Below are 17,614 nucleotides of genomic sequence, written 5' to 3' on the forward strand. Positions count from 1 at the left end.
ACCATTGAGGATAATGTTTGCTGTAGGTTTGTCATATATAGCTTTTATTATGTTGAGGTATGTTCCTTCTATTCCTGCTTTCTGGAGAGTTTTTATCATAAATGGATGTTGAATTTTGTCAAAGGCCTTCTCTGCATCTATTGAGATAATCATATGGTTTTTATTTTTCAATTTGTTAATGTGGTGAATTGCATTGATTGATTTGCGGATATTGAAGAATCCTTGCATCCCTGGGATAAAGCCCACTTGGTCATGGTGTATGATCTTTTAAATATGATGTTGGATTCTGATTGCTAGAATTTTGTTAAGGATTTTTGCATCTATGTTCATCAGTGATATTGGCCTGTAGTTTTCTTTTTTTGTGGCATCTTTGTGAGGGAACCGCCTTGGAAGTGACAGGTGCAGTAGATTAAAATCCTGTCGTTAGTACCCACTACATAGGAAGGGGCCTATAGATCTTGAGAAATACAAGCCGGACCAAGGAACTATCCGAAAATGAACTGACCCCACACTGCCCCCAACACCACAGAAAGTCCTAGATATATCTTTACCATTTTTACGATAATTCTTTTTTTTTTTATGTTTGTTTTTTCTTCTTTTCTTTTTCTTCTTTTTTTAACACTTTAAAAATTTTAAGTCCTCTATTTCTCCTTTAGTTTTCATTTTTATAACCTACTATTAATTTTTGAAATGCTAAAAAAGATCAGTTTGCTGTACTTGTGTGGGTCTATCCCTCTCTCTTCTTTAGTTGATCTTGTGTTCATTACTGCAGCTTTAGGGTCAGTCTTCAAGCTGGGCAGTGTGAATCCAAACGTATGCTTTCTCAAAACTGTTTTAACTATTCCAGCTTTTTTGCCTTTTTCTAGCAGCATACATTTGAGCATCAGCTTCTCTGTATTTACCAAAAATCCTCTAGGATCTTGACTGGAACTGTATTAAATGGATGTATAAGGGAATGTGTAAGGTGGGGGGTGGCTGGGGAGAATTGACTTACTATTGATTCTTCCAATCCACAGCCATGGTGTGTTTCTATATTTAAGGATCTACTCTAATTTTTTGTTATCGGTGTGTAGTTTCCAGCATAGAGACGGTATATGTGTTTTGTTAGATTATTTCATTTTTCTCTCATAAATATTTTAGTTTCAGTTTCCAACTGTACATTGCTAGTATATAGAAATACAGCTTGCTATTGTACCTTGTGACCTCACTAAACTCTCTAATTTGTTCTAGAAGGTTTTTTTTTTGTATATTCTGCAAAATTTTTTATGTAAGCAATCATATAATCTGCAAACAGGGACAGTTTTAGATTTTCCTTTGCTGTGTGTGTAACTTCCATGTCCCTTCCTTGTTGCCTGACTAGGTCTTCCAGTGTGATGTGGAATAGGAGTGGTGGGTGGACATCCTTGCCCTAGTCTTATCAGAAAAAGTTTAACATTAGCTGTAGGTTTTTGTGAAAGTGAAAGTCACCCAGTCGTGACTCTTTGCGACCCCATAGACTATACATACACAGTCCATGGAATTCTCCAGGCCAGAGTACTGGAGTGGGTAGCCTTTCCCTTCTCCAGGGGATCTTCCCAAACCAGGGATCGAACCCAGGTATCCCGAATGCTCTGTATCAGCTTAGGGATGTTTCTTTCTATCCACATTTGCTGAGAAAGTTTTGTTTTTGTTTGTCATGAAGGCTTCTACTGTACTAATTAACATGATTATTTACTTTTTCTGCATTAATGTATAATGGATTACATTGATTTTTAATTACTAAACTGCCCTGCATGCCTGAGATGTATACCCACATTGTCATGCCATTTATAAATTTGGCCTTGGAGTACAAAATGAAGCAGGTCAAAGGCTAACAGAGCTTTGCAAAGAGAATGCACTGGTCATAGCAAACACCCTCTTCCAACACAAGAGAAGACTCTACACATGGACATCACCAGATGGTCAATACTGAAATCAGATTGATTATATTCTCTGCAGCCAAAGATGGAGAAGCTCTATGCAGTCAGCAAAAACAAAACCGGGAGCTGACTGTGGTTCAGATTATGAACTCCTTATTGCCAAATTCAGACTTCACTGAAGAAAGTAGGGAAAACCACTAGACCATTCAGATATGACCTAAATCAAATCCCTCATGATTATACAATGGAAGTGACAAATAGATTCGTGGGATTAGAGCTGATAAACAGAGTGCCTGAAGAACTATGGATGGAGGTTCATGACATTGTACAGGAGGCAGGGATCAAGACCATCCCCAATAAAAAGAAATGCAAAAAGGTGAAATGGTTGTCCGAGGAGGCCTTACAAATAGCTGAGAAAAGAAGAGATGCATAAGGCAAAGGAGAAAAGGAAACATATACCCATTTAAATGAAGAGTTCCAAAGAATAGCAAGGAGAGATAAGAAAGCCTTCCTCAGTGATCAATGCAAAGAAATAGAGGAAAACAATAGAATGGGAAAGACTAGAAATCTCTTCAAGAAAATTAGAGATACCAAGGGAACATTTCATGCAAAGATGAGCACAATAAAGGACAGAAATGGTATGGACCTAACAGAAGCAGAGGATATTAAAAAGAAGTGGCAAGAATACACAGAACTATACAAAAAAGATCTTCATGACCCAGATAACCATGATGGTCACCTAGAGCCAGATATCCTGGAATTCAAAGTCAACTGAACCTTAGGAAGCATCACTACCAACAAAGCTAGTGGAGGTGATGGAATTCCAGTAGAGCTGTTTCAAATCTTAAGAGATGATGCTGTGAAAGTGCTGCACTCAATGCCAGCAAATCTAGAAAACTCAGCAGTGGCCACCGGACTGGAAAAGGTCAGTTTTCATTCCAATCCCAAAGAAAGGCAATGCCAAAGAATGTTCAGACTACTGCACAATTGCACTCATCTCACACGCTAGCAAAGTAATCTTCAAAATTCTTCACGCCAGACTTCAGCAGTATTTGAACTGTGAACTTCCAGATGTTCAAGCTGGATTTAGAAAAGGCAAAGGAACTAGAGATCAAATTGCTAACATCCATTGGGTCATTGAAAAAGCAAGAGTTCCAGAAAAACATGAACTTCTGCTTTATTGACTATGTCAAAGCCTTTGACTGTGTGGATCACAACAAACTGTGGAAAATTCTTTAAAAGATGGGAATACCAGACCACCTGACTTGCCTCTTAAGAAATCTGTATGCAGGTCAAGAAGCAACAGTTAGAATTGGACATGAAACAACAGACTGGTTCCAAATAGGAAAAGGAGTATGTCAAGGCTGTATATTGTCACCCTGCTTATTGAACTTACATGCAGAATACATCATGAGAAACACTGGCCTGGATGAAACAAGCTGGAATCAGGATTGCTGGGAGAAACAGCAATAACCTCAGATATGCCAGGAGAAGGATATGGCCACTCCATTATTCTTGCCTGGAGAATGCCATGGGCAGAGGAGCCTGGCAGGCCATGGTCCATAGGGTCACAGAGAGTCAGACACAACTGAAGCGACTAAGCACGCCCGCACACATGCAGATGACAGCACCCCATGGCAGAAAGCGAAGAAGAACTAAGTCTCCTAATGAAGGCGAAAGAGCAGAGTGAAAAAGTTGGCTTAAAGCTCAACATTCAGAAAACTAAGATCATGGCATCCGGTCCCATCACTTTATGGCAAATGGATGGGGAAACAGTGGAAACAGTGACAGACTATTTTCTTGGGCTCCAAAATCTCTGCAGATGGTGACTGCAGCCGCAAAATTAAAAGACACTTGCTCCTTGGAAGGAAAGTTATGACCAACACAGACAGCATATTCAAAAGCAGAGACTTTACTTTGCTAACAAAGTTTGGTCTAGTCAAAGCTATGATTTTTCCAGTAGTCATGTATGGATGTGAGAGTTGGACTATAAAAAAGCTGAGCAGTGAAGAATTGATACTTTTGAACTGTGGTGTTGGAGAAGACTCTCGAGAGTCCCTTGGACTGCAAGGAGATCCAACCAGTCCATCCTAAAGGAAATCGTCTTGAATATTCATTGGAAGGACTGATGCTGAAGCTGAAACTCCAATACTTTGGCTTCCTGATGCGAAGAGCTGACTCATTTGAAAAGATCCTGATGCTGGGAAAGATTGAAGGCAGGAGGAGAAGGGGACGACAGAGGATGAGACGGTTCGATGGCATCACTGACTCGATGGACATGAGTTTGAGTAAGCTCCGGGAGTTGGTGATGGACAGGGAAGCCTGGTGTGCTACAGTCCGTGAGGTGGCAAAGAGTTGGACATGACTGAGAGACTGAACTGATAAGTCACTGGGTCTGATTTGCAAGCTTTTTGCTGAGAATTTTTGCTTTTATGTTAAAAACACACAGGGGTATAGTGATATGCCACAGGTATCGTGAGATAGAATTATTATTTATTTACTTAATTGCTGTTATGGTAAAGTTAGCTTTGTAAAAGGAGTTGGGAAATATTCTGTCTTTTATTTTATGGATCAGATTGTGTAGAATTGATTTTTTCCTCATTTAAATAGTTGGTAGAGTTCACCAGTAAAACTATATGGACTTAGAGATGTCTTTTTTGAAAGGTTATAAATTCAGTTTCTTCAGTAATTATAGGACTATTAATTCTGTCTATTGCAACTTGGGTACATTTTAGTGGTTTGTAGTTTTCAAGGAACTGGTCCATTTCATCTAAAGTTTATGTGTGTAAAGATGTTTATAGTATTATTGGCATCTTAGGTTTTTTATTGTTTGCAGGTTTGTAGTGATAGCCTGTCTTTAATAATTATATCAATAATCTGTGTCTTTTCCTGTGTTGCTTTCTCAGTCTTTCTAGAGGTTTATCAACCTCACTATTGTTTTAGAGAACCAGCTTTGAATTTAGTTGATTTTCTCCATTGTTTTTGGTTTTTTTATGTCACTTGTACTCCTATCTCTATTATTTCCTTCCTTTTGTTTCTGTTGGGTGTGTGTAGCTCTTTTTACTTTTGCTTCTTAAGGTGGACGCTTAGATTGATTCAAGACCTTCTTTTCTAATATAAGCACTGAGTGCTATGAATTTCTTTCTAGGCACTTCTCTAGCTGGATCTCACAGGTCTTCATGTTGTATTTTCATTTTCATTTAGTTCAAAATACTTTCTAATTTCCCTCAAGTCTTCCTCTTTGGCCCATGAATTATGACTGTCTTTATCTATTTTTGGCTGTTCTGGGTCTCTTGCTTTGCACGGCCTTTCTCGAGCTGTGTCGTGCGGGGCCTGCTCTTTATCGCAGCCCGCAGGCTTCTCACTGTGGTGGCTTCTCTTGCTGCGGAGCACAGGTTCTGGGCTGGGGGGCTTCAGCAGCTGTGGCTTCCGGGCTCCAGAACAGAGGCTCAGGAGTTGTGGCACATGGGTTTAGTTGGCCTGCAGCGTGTGGGATCTTCCTCAAGTGAAGTCTCTGTGTCAGCTCATCTTCACATCTGTGTCCTCTTGGTGTTAGCATCTCAATTTTCTTTTCCATGCAATTTGAGATCTTCCTGGTTCTTTGAACGCCAAGCAGTTAGTTTTGAACTGTGTTCTAGCTATGTTTCATGTTACGTCAGGAAACCCTGGGTTTTACTGAAATCCCATGGAGAATTCTGTTAGTTTTTGGGGGTTTTTTAAAGCAGGTAACCAACCTGCAATGAGGGAGACCTGGGTTTGATCCCTGGATTGGGAAGATCACCTGGAGAAGGGAAAGGCTACTCACTCCAGTACTCTCGCCTGGAGAAGTCGGTGGACTGTGTAGTCCATGGGGTTGCAAAGAGTCAGACACGACTGAGCGACTTTCACTTTCCCTTTAAACCTGGTTAGGTTCAGCCCGGTAGTCCCAGTGGGCTGTAGTCCCAGTGGGCTGTAGTTCCAGGCGGTGCGGGTCTTAAAACCTCGGCCGGGCTGCTCCGACCCAGCGCGTGTGCGCCACCTAGTGTCCAGTCTGGAACCCGAGCCATGCTCGGCTCTCAGCCCTGGGTCAGCGGTCGGGAGTCAGAGCTACAGGGTGGTAGCTTGCAACTGAGCCCACGAGTTTACAGGCAGCCTGAGGATATGAATTTCCCGTGCTCCTCTCTCTGCCTCTCCATGGTCTCCCCAGGACTCTGTGGTACTCTGGGACCTTATTTCCAGTTGCAGACAGGAAGCTGGGACTTTAATTCTCACAGACTCTGACACGTGCCCCACTAAGTGCACCCCTGGCTGGAGTCAAGAGGTGGGAGGAGACCAATGGAAAGAGTCAGGACCTGATCCCAGCGTCTCGGGGCCATGGTGTCATGACTGGGGAGGAAGGCTTTGGGATATCTCAGGCTTCATTAATTGCCATGGCAGGATTACTTGCAAGCTGGATTGCCAAAGAAAAAGAACAGAATATTTCACACTTTCCCTGAAAAGGAGCAGTTCTCATTCTTGCCATTCAAACCAGAACCAGAGGGCTTTTCCTGGAGATGTTCTGTCTTCAACCTACGCCTACTTCAGGGTCTGGGGCTGCAGTGAGTTCAGGGGGATTCTGGAGGGGAACAATGGTAAACCAGTTGCCAGGCTGGCAGGACTTCGAGTGCTGGCCGTCCCCAGTGCGCCTGCAGCTTCACTTGCTACACTCCTGTAATAGTTCCTTTAAGCATCTCTCCCTGGTGGTTCCGGGGTTAAAGCGTCTGCCTGCAATGTGGGAGACCTGGATTCGATTGCTGGGTCAGGAAGATCCCCTGGAGAAGGAAATGGCAACCCACTCCAGTATTCTCGCCTGGAGAATCCCATGGTTGGAGGAGCCTGGTGGGCTACAGTCCACGGAGTCCCAAACAGTTGGACACCACTGAGCAGCTTGACTTCACTTCAAGCATCTCTCCAGGCTTTACAGCTGCACTCAGCAGGAGAGACTGGGTGAAAGACTGTGCCTTCCTCACTTAATTCAGAGGCATAGAGTCAAGTCAGAACTTCACATCCAGATGGCTCTACAGGACAGCTCTACCAGACATTCAAGGAACAATTTCACTCTTAATCAAGTTAATCCAGGATACAGAGAAAGAGGCTGCACTCCCAACTCATTTTTTGAGGTTAAGTTTCATGTTAAAATCTGACAAGGAAGGAGGAAAGAAAATTACAGGCTAATCTTAACTCATCGACATAAATGCAAAATCCACTATTAGCAAACATAATTCATGGAGATATAAAAAAGATAATACACAATGGCCCAAGTAGGTTTCCCAAGAAAGCATGGTTAGTTTACAATCAGGAAAGCAATCCCTAAAATTTACTGAGTCAACAGATTGAAGTTTAAAACATGCTTACCTTAATACATACATACAAATAATGGAGAAATTCATCAATGATTCCTCATACTAATGGTGAATCCGTAAAAGCATTCACATCAAGATTAGTAATGAGATAAGGATGTCCAGCTATGGTATAGGAAGTTCCCCTAAAAACACAAGAACGCAAAAGCGGACAAGAGTTGGAAAAGAAGAAACAAAGCCATCCCATCCGTGGATGAATGATGCCTCGGGGCGGGGGCGGGGGCAGCTCGGAGCTGGCGCTCACAGGGTGCCCCCGGGAGGTGCCGAGCTGTGCACCTCGGGGGACGAGGGGAGACGACGTGTCCTCCCGGTGGCCTGCACCCGCGCGCACCTCTGGCAGAGGAGACAGGCAGAGGCGGCGGTGGCAGGAAGAGCTCTCTTGCCTGGTTTTCTGAAAACAGACGGACAGTGCTTATTGCCCAGTCCTCGTACACAAATACGCTTACACACACGTGCACACTTATCTGTAGGCAGCAAGCCCAAGGAACAATGGCAAAGGAAACAGAACCACGTCAACAAAACTGGTTTTTCACGCCTTTTTCATTCTGACTCCGTGCTTCACACCTGCTTTTCACTCTGCTGTTGGAAAGGTCGAGGCCCCAGGCACTAAGCCTGCCAAGCGCTCCCTGCGCTCGAGTCCCTTCCTTTCACCCAGGGGCTTCCCAGGGCCGCGTCTGCAGTGGGCGGCCGCCGGGAGGTGCTAGCATCCCTGTCCAGGAAACAGCAGGCTCGCCTTGTCTTCCTCTAAACGCAGTGACTTCTCTTTTTTTTTTTTCCATTCAGGAAGCATAAGCTAGGGTTCTGCTCCTGTAGAGCTGCCCTCTGCCGGTGGAGGCACCCGCGGGGGGCCTTGGGGGAGGGGAGGGGGGCCCACCACAAAAGAAGGGTTAGCCCTAGCACGGCTCTCTCGCTGTGGGTCACAGCGCCCTGTGTCTTGCCCAGAGTCTCAAGACTTCTGCCGAAATAGTATGTGACAGGATGGCTTGTCAGCCCTAGGAGCTGCCCCTTCTTGTGGAAAAAAAAAAAAAAAAGTGAAAATGTTAGTCACTCAGTTGCGTCTGACTCTCTGTAATCCCATGGACTGTAGCCCGTCAGGAGTCTCTGTCCATGGAATTTTCCAGGCAAGAATACTTGGGTGGGGTGCCGTTCCTTTGCTCCAGGGGATCTTCCTGACCCAGGATTGAACCTGGGTCTCCTGCATTGTAGGCGGGTTCTTTACTGTCTGAGCCACCAGGGAAGCCCATTCTTCTTCATCTTTTTTATTTTTTAATGTATTTCTTTTTCACTGAAGGATAATTGCTTTACAATATTGTGTTGGTTCCTACAACAACATAAAGCCCATTCTTAATGATTGCATAATCCTGCTTCACCTGATTCCAACTCACAGTGAGCAGATTTCTAGGCCATGAGTAACACCATGTATTTTTCCTCTCACTTTATGCCATTATATCAGTGTAATACAGTGAAACTTGCTTCATCAAATAACACTTAGAATTTTCTTCATTAAGAAAAGTGTAACTTGGTGATTTTTAAACAATTTTCTTCAGATAAGTCCTCAAGAATGAAGTTAAAATATTAAATGTAAGCAATATTTTCTTCATAAATTCTCATTACTTCCAGAAAGGAGAAACAGCAAGGGTAGAAGAAAACACGGCTCCGTACACGCATCTGTGACGGAAACTCTCCATAGTGGAGAATGAGCCCCACGAAAGCAGCAGACAGCGTCACGGGACGCGCATCCAGGGGTCTCTGGAACAGCTTCTGAAGACGTGGGGAGGTTCGGCTTCACTGGAGATCAGTCACCCTAATTCATGGAAGCTCCTGACCATGTGAAGCCTTTACGTGCAACATGAAATGGAGCTGTCCCGGTGCTGCCAGGAGAGCTGGACCATAGAGAAGGCTGAGCGCCGAAGAGTCGAGGCTTCTGAGCTGTGGTGCCGGAAAAGACTTGAGAGCCCCTTGGACTGCAAGGAGATCCAACCAGTCCATCCTAAAGGAGATCAGTCCTGAATATTCGTTGAAAGGACTGATGCTGACGCTGAAACTCCAATACTTTGGCCACCTGATGTGAAGAGCTGACTCATTAGAAAAGACCCCGATGCTGGGAAAGATTGAAGGCAGGAAAAGGAGGTGACAGAGGATGAGATGGTTGGATGGCATCACTGACTCGATGGACATGAGTTTGAGTAAACTCCGGGAGTTGGTGAAGGACAGGGGGTCTGGCGTGCTGCAGTCCATAGAGTTGCAAAGAGTTGGACGTGACTGAGCGACTGAACTGAACTGAACTGAACTGAGGAGGCAGAAGGCACGTAGCAGGTTAAATAGGAGTTTAATATGAGGAATATATCAGAGGAGTAATGAAAGAGTGCATGGGAGACCTCAGCAACTCTCCAGGCGCCCCCGGGCCGAGGGACACGGCCCACCAGAGCACAGCTGGCAGGGGGCTCAGGCCCGGTGGAGAAGGTGCGCCTCAGGCCGGCGTGGCTCTGGAGCTGCTGGGCAAGGAAGAGGCCACCCTGGGGAGCAGCCCCCGATACCCCAAGTGAGCAGGGCCGAGGCCTCCAAGCACGGGCTACATACACCCTCCCTCCCAGCCGCAGATGGCTGGGTGCTACCGGGGGTCTGGTTCCCCTGCAGAGGGGGCTGTGCTGGTGGTGGGTTCAACCTCCTGCTGGGTAGGATGCAGTAGGGGTCCTGACCCCACGCTGTGGACCCCTGGCCTCCTTGGAGACTGCCCCAGAGCCAGTGGCCCCCTCTGTGGGCTGAGTGCCTGGCCGGTTACTGCCCAGTTTATTGGTTATTGTCCTCAGAGGACTGCCAGCCCCTGGGCCCATAGCGCCTGTCACTTTCCTTTCTCTGAGGCGGCCTTGGGAGCAAAACTCATGTGATGGCAAGGACCTCAGATGTACAAACGTGCAGCCCACAGCACAGGCATCACACAGGACTGTCAGCTGGAACCCACCCCCCACATTCACTCAGAGAAATGAGCATCCCAAAGCCCCTTCAAGACAGACTAAATGCCCCTAAGCTCAAAGCAGACACCCTTATGCGGCCTTGCCAAGCAGACCCTGAGCGGGGTGAGGCCCAGTGCACAGGATGTGCTGGAGTGATGCCTGTGGTTTTTCTGCTTCTGCCTGCGGCTGAGACCAGCTACGGTTCAGGGCCCACCGAGCGAGAAGGCAGTTTCCCGTGGTGGCCATCACACTTCAGAATTCTGCTCTCAGAGCCTTCAGCCACCCCCTTTCTGAGCAGACACGCTTCCTCCTGGAGACACGCTTCCTCCGCTCTTCAGCCTTTGCTCCACGTAGACATCCCGCATCCTGCAGGAAGCAGCATGAGACGGCTGCGCTTGGTGCCAGATGCCCTGGGGGCACCATGCTGGCGTGTCATCCCGCCGCAGCCTCAGCCTGGGGGTGCCTGGTGCACCGCACAACAGAGAACGCGGCCAGAAGGGCTGCCCTGGGCTCCGTCCCGAGGATTCAGGGGGTCAGCGCTCAGCGGGCATTGCTGGAAGGCGCTGTCCTTTATTAACACAGCGGTCCCCAGCCTTGCTGGCACCAGGGACTGCTTTCGTGGAAGACAACTTCTCCATGCGTAGCCGGGGGATGGTTTCCGGATGATTCATGTGTATTATACTTATTGTGCAGTTTATTACCACATCAGCTCCACCTCCGATCATCAGGCATTGGACCCCGGAGGTTGGGGACCCCTGCTTTAGCACAAAGCGTCACACAGCGCCAGAGAGGGGGCCACGAGGGCAAAGTAGGTGATCACGTCCCAACTGGAGTTTCGTCTCTATGTTCACATTCAGCTCTTTAAGCTGATGACTGTCCAGGCTGACTGATTGCCAGGGCTGACGGAGGAGGGCAGGTCAGAGCCAGGACGCGGATGCGTGCGCTCGGGGAGGGCCGGCTCACACCCCTGCTGCGGGGAGCAGGGCCGGGAGGAGGTGAGCTCAGTGGGACCCGCTTGGGCGGGGGCGTCTGCTGAGCTGCACCCTGGGAATGAAGGAGCGGAGGGAACAGGCTGGGTGAAGAGCCGTGGTGACACCCAGCACAGGGTGTTCATGACAGACTGGGCTGGGAGCAACCCGGAGGGGGGGGGGGGGCGGGGGAGAGTCACGGAGCCCCTCCAGGGAGGCCACCTGGTCCCTGCTCCCTCCAGCACCCGCCACCAGAGGGAAGCAAACGCCCAGCCCAGCCCGTCTCCCTCGGTACTGGGGAGCAGGTCAGAGGGCCAGGCTCGGGGCTTCCTTCCCTCTGAGTCTCTGGAGACCCAGACGCCCTGGGGCTCGTCTGCTCTTCCACAGGCCCAAGGCCAGGAAGTGCGGTAGGGGCTTACCTCGGGGGGCTCCACGGCTCGGGGTGGCTGCACCTCAGATGAAAATTGATCTGTGGGCCGGTGTTGACTCTCAGGCCAGCGTCCATGTGTGAAGATCACAAGCAGGGGACAAGCATCAGGGTGCACAGAGACAAGGGGTCTCTCCTCCAACCCTCCAGCCTTATTGGGCAGGGGTCCTGGGATCCCAGGGACCAGGACAATGGTGGCAAGGCCGGGTCCAAGCTGGCCACAGCGGGGTGAAAGGAATGTGGTTGACTGAGGAGCCCCAGCTGTGTTTGGCCTGGGGACTCAGAACATCAACTCTGTGGTCCTTGTGGTTCTGACTGTGTCCCCAGGACCACCCTCCCGTGGACTCGGACGTCAGTACCAACTAAGTGTGGAACATGTGTCAAGTACCAGGTGCTGTACGACACGGAATGCCTGTGGCATAGAGACGTTTTTTCTGTAAAATACACAGGCTTGAAGCTTGTTATCTCCATCCTACAGATGCTGACACCAAGCTGCCGGGAAGATGGCCCACTCAACATCCCAGACTCAGCATCTGGCAGGAGCATTTTTTTTCTGGACCTGTTATTTGGATAGGAAAGAGAGGGAGAATGACGGAGCATGAGGTCTCGTATTTATGAGAAAACCTTCCCTTGTGAGAGCGTCCAGTCGCTTGTGACTTACAGGCTCATGACACCAGGTAGTGCAGGTTAATAAACCACGTCGTGTGCACACAGACTCCTTGCAGACGTCTGCGCTAGGTGCTCCATCTTCTGAGGACAGCAAACAGAACCAGTACAAGCTGTCGGGTCAGATGGGCCTGGTCTAGTCCAGCAGCGCCGAAAGCCCGTCTCAGGCCCGTGAGCTTGGTCAGTCGGCAGCTCAAAGCGCTCGTCTGTCTGCACTTTGACGGGAGGTGGGTGTTCATGGCTCTGAAATGATGAAGGGGTGCCGCCAGCTACTCCCTAAACCCTGCTTCTGGACCTTGTTTTGCTGTTCAACACGTGGTCACAGCTAGATAATTTCTTATGAAGAAAAAGAAGGGGAACCTTTAGAGAATGGGTGTAAATATCAACTGTAGACTCACCGGAGGCATCTTCCCTGCGGCCCTCAGCTCAACGTTCACCACAGAGATGGCACGGTACGGCCGTGGCTCTGCCGGCTCAGTTCAGCCACCTCCGGGGCACTTCAGGGACCCACTGAAAGACACAGACAGTGAGCACCTTCTTACCTAAATCTGGACAAGAAAAAATCCTGGGAAAAAAACTCCTCTCGGTGGTAATTCAAGGAAGAAGACAAGTGTCAGCATCACTGCAGCCCAGCTGAGCAGGAAGGCTTGCTCAGTGCACACTCTTTACACACAGAGATCACTCACACTCAGCGGTAACTTGCACGGTTCACTGCCACTCGATTTCACAACACGTACGACTGGAAAATAGGACAGGGCGAATCATGGCCTCTCATGATGAGACAAGCAGGCTATTAGAAATCGCGTCTAACTGTGTTATTTCAGGTGATTAGTTTTGTGCTCCTCTGAAGATAAAAGAAGTTCACGTTGTAGACCCAGGCTGATGGGATACTGATTCTGCCCTCAGCCACAGCCACACCCCGACAAGTATTGACCTGATTGTAAGAATGGAATTTTATTTCCTCTCCTCCAGTCCTGGACTCAACCCACAGCGGGAAGGACTGGCCTAAGCTCCTCAGGACTGAGACCAATTACCCTCCGATGGCAGGGTGACCAGAGAGGCACAGGACGTGGGAAGGCCTGGAGGCTCGCCCGACCTGTGCCTCGCTGTCCCAGGCCAGGAGCTCTAGCCTCTCGGACGCCCCGTGAGGATGTTCGTCCTCCTGGGAGGTGGAATGGGAAATACCCCCCATGCCAGGGGGCAGCGCCAAAGGCCAAACGCTGGGCCAGGGGACAGAGCAATGCAATTACATCATCAATTCTTGTTCTGCCTCAGACCTTAAAAAGATAATACATAACACAAATATGTTTTAGGTCATTCTTCCAAGGAGTTTGAGAATCAGGTAAAGTTCTTGTCAAGGCTTTTCATCCTCATCTCCGACAACCCATGCTTCTAAACTTGCCACCTCTTGGAAAGATGGTTTTCTTCTTCCTGAAGAATTTATTCAGGGCTCCCATATGGATGTTGCAAAAGGGGGGCCTCTGTGAGCTCTGGGTTGTCTGCCGGCCCTGAACCCTCCTCTCTCCTGAGGGGCCGTGGGCCGGGAGAGGACAGTCCTCAGAGGAGGGGCGGACAGAAAGGCCCGGGCTGGCAGGGCCCTGCTCCAGCAGCAGCTCGGGCCACCTGCAGCACCAACTTCAGGCACGAATCCTTTGTGTTCCTCCAGTCAATCCCTTGGGTCCTTAAATGCCCTTATTCACTGGGCTCCCCACTTCTACCGAAACTGCACAAAATTCTTGGTGGTTTTCTCGGGGTTTTCACTTACGACCCCTAAGAGGTGAGGGGCTTAGGAAGTCTGAACTGCCTATCAGCATTGTGCCTCTGACCCGGCCATCTGGGGGTTACTGTCAGATTTGGACTTAGCACGGCCTCTGGGCTTAGTCCACTAACACAGTCACATCTTAGATGGTTCAGAGCCCACCCGACCCCTGGGGCCCCCACGGCAGGCTCTGAAAAAGCAACTCTCTCAGCTCATTCCCTCAGAAGGCTTTACAACAGTAAATACCTAGACTGACGCTATTGTTACTTTCTTGAATGATTTCGAATATATAGCTGTCATAGACTGATTTCCCAAAGGTCAGTAAAGACCTGTGTGCCCCTCCCATCACACTCCTATTCTGAACATTCCATTACCATCCTACCACCTCAGTAGAGTCTCCAGATGAGCTTGCATTTTCGTGTTTGTGCACTTAGTCAAGTGATCTTCTGTGACAGTCAGCATTATGACTGAAGTGCATACACCCATTCTCTGTATCCGTGTCTAACCTACTGTTTCACCTATTCGCTGAGTTATTTTTTCAGATCCATTTGGTCACTTCTGAGTGTCTCTTGTCTGCTGCTCAGGTTTGATTCCATTTCCATTTCTTTAAATACTTTATACGCTGTTACTCTGAGTTATCCATCTCATAGCAGCGATATCTGAAGCTCCTGGGTGGTAAAATCTACCACCTGGTGTTTCTGCTGATTCTTATCTCATGCAGTCTCTGCATGTATTCGGCCATTTGGGGGTTTCTGTGAGGCAGACTTGCTCAGGGAGCATCCTCACAGGCGTAAGATGACGTTTTTTTCTCTGGAGCAAATCTGTTGACTTCTTCCTCTACTGAGGACATCGTGAGTGAAAGTTGCTCAGTCGTGTCTCTTTGTGAGCCCATTTGATTGTACAGTCCATGGGATTCTCCAGACCAGAAGACTGGAGTGCGTAGACTTCCCCTTCTCCAGGGAATCTTCCCCGACCCAAGGATCAAATCCAGGTCTGCCGCATTGCAGGCAGATTCTTTCCCAGCTGAGGCTCAAGGGAAGCCCAAGAATACTGGAGTGGGTAGGCTGTCCCTTCTCCAGGGCATCTTCCCAATCCAGGAATCGAACTGGGGTCTCCTGCATTGCAGGCGGATTCTTTACCAACTGAGCTATCATTTGGGGCCACTTAATTTCTTTAGATTTCCCCTTGCTCCGTAGGTGCCACCAGAATCAGTCCCACTCCAGGACCCCACAGTGCGGGAGAGAGACTCTTCTACCCAGAGCTGAGATGGAGACAGCTCAGCTTCCTGTCTTCCTGTGAGAAGGGCCTCCTTCTGACGGGAAGCCCTCTCTATGCAAGATCTCAACTGAGCTGCCCACAGTGCACAAACCCAGGGTCTGGTCTCTCGCTTCTTTTCGTGTTGGATTACTGGTATCATACTGGGGCTTCCCTGGTGGCTCAGAGGGTAAAGCGTCTGCCTGTAATGTAGGAGACCTGGGTTTGATCCCTGGGTCAGGAAGATCCCCTGGAGAAGGAAATGGTAACCCACTCCAGTACTCTTGCCTGGAAAATCCCATGGACAGAGAAGCCTGGTAGACTACAGGCCATGGGATCGCAACGAGTCGGACACGACTGGGCGACCTGTCGCTCACTTTCACTGGTGTCAGAGCGCTGGTGACAGAGTGCTCACAACACAGGGCACCGGCATCAGCATGTGGCCGGGGAGGCCCGCGTTTCTGTCCATTCTGCTGCCAGCAGCTCGTTAGGTGTTTGCTGTTATGGGACGAGGCTGCTGTGTGCGTTGGTGGGGGGACACTCGGACATTTCCCCGTTTCCCACGATGTGTTTTTAGAAGTGTGTTTCTTGTGCCTTAAATAGCCTCCGGGGGCAGCGCTGCAGGAGGCCTTTAGAGAAATCTCATCTGCCATCTGCCAGAAGGAACCGGCAGTCTCAGTAGGGTTTCAGTCTCAGCCAGAAACTCTGCAGAAGCACCCGTGTGACCCACAAACGGGACCCTTGCTGGGCCGAGCACTCAGCTCAGATTTCCTCTTTCCCCACGATGACCTCGCTGTGGGGTCTCTGCACGTCATGTCTCAAAAAGGGCCTCTGTTCACTGCTGCCCCGACCTCTGCCAGGTTTCTGAACCTGAGTGGCTGTGAGCCCAGGAGATCCCAGCAGAGAAACCCATCTCCTGGGAAGCAGCCAATGACACCCCCGGAAAGAAGGCTGGTTCCCCGACACTGCTGAAGATGTCAGCTCCGCACATCAGGCTACCTGGCTTCTCCGTGATGGCACGTCGGTCAGGTTCCTCTGCAGACACACACGATGGTGCTAGCAAAGCCGAGACACCTCTACAGAGAAAACCCCAAACCCCCAACCTCAGAAGCAGGGGAGCAGGGGAGAAAGGCCTCGGGCTGATGACTGGCTTGTCCCCAGACATCGCAGCGAAGCCTTCCACACCCTTTCTATCCAATGCAGCATGACCACCAAGGAGATGATCTTAACAGGAGATGGCGCTGCCGTTTTCTGAAGCGGGGATCTGTGGCTCATGAGTGAGTATCTCTGCATGGAGAAGAAATCAGAAGTGAGGGCCTGGATACTGAAGGGCAGAACGAGGCTCAGGGGAGGTGCAAGCTCCCCAGGAAGTGGTCTCTCGATAAAAGCCGCAGGACTGTCCCGAGTGAGCTGTGACTGAGCCGTGACTGAGCTGTGACTGAGCCAGCGTCACCAGAGCTGCTTTGTCGTGCAGATTCTGAGGACGGTGCACAGGCGCGAAGGGGCAGAGGAAACCTCCGAGGGGTGTGTCCACGCTCTGGGCCAGCTAGGAAGTGCCTCCTTGTGGACAGATGTCCAGACACAACCTGTGTCCCAAGGACACAGAGGAGGCTGGTGGCTAGATTCAAACCCTCCACGGGAAGGACATTTGGTCATTCTCACACCTCTGTCCCAGGATGGGACCAGGCTGAGGAGACCCCAAGAGAACGAGGGTCACTTCAGTGTCTTGAGGCCACAAGGGCAGTCAGTGTTCAAGCCCCATCTTTCGAGCACACCAGGATGAAGGCTGAAGAAGCTGCAGCGAGCACAGCATTTAAAGAATTGACACGTGAAAGACAAAACGTAGGAGATGGGGGAGGTTTTGAAGAAGGTGCGTCTGAAAAAGTTGCTCAGGAAGAGGGCCCAAAGGGCGTCTGAAGAAGCCCGTTCCAACGGTCGAAGGAGAGCGATCTCGAGAGAACTGAGGCTCAAAAGGGATGACGAGGAGTCTGGAGGGGACCCTGAGCAGGCACCTGGGGGGACGGCCCCAGAGAGGGTCTGGGACGGTGGCGCTGAAAGAGAACGTGGGGACGCTCTGAAAAAGCCTGAAGAAAATGGTGTCGAGAAAGTCAGAAAGAAATGACCCTGAAAAATCAATCTGATTCGAAGATGACAGCTCTGAGAGAGGGAAGAAGATGCGAGGGAAGCTAAGAACGTGGAACGCTATCTGGCGGTGGATCAGGTGAAGAGGAAGATAATGAGGGTGGAGGAGGGTCTGAAGACGCCCGGGGGGCCGGGGGGCGGGCAAGGAGGAGGCAGGTGAGGGCGTGT

This window comes from Capricornis sumatraensis, chromosome 22 (assembly GCF_032405125.1).
Source record: "Capricornis sumatraensis isolate serow.1 chromosome 22, serow.2, whole genome shotgun sequence".
Classification (NCBI taxonomy): domain Eukaryota; kingdom Metazoa; phylum Chordata; class Mammalia; order Artiodactyla; family Bovidae; genus Capricornis; species Capricornis sumatraensis.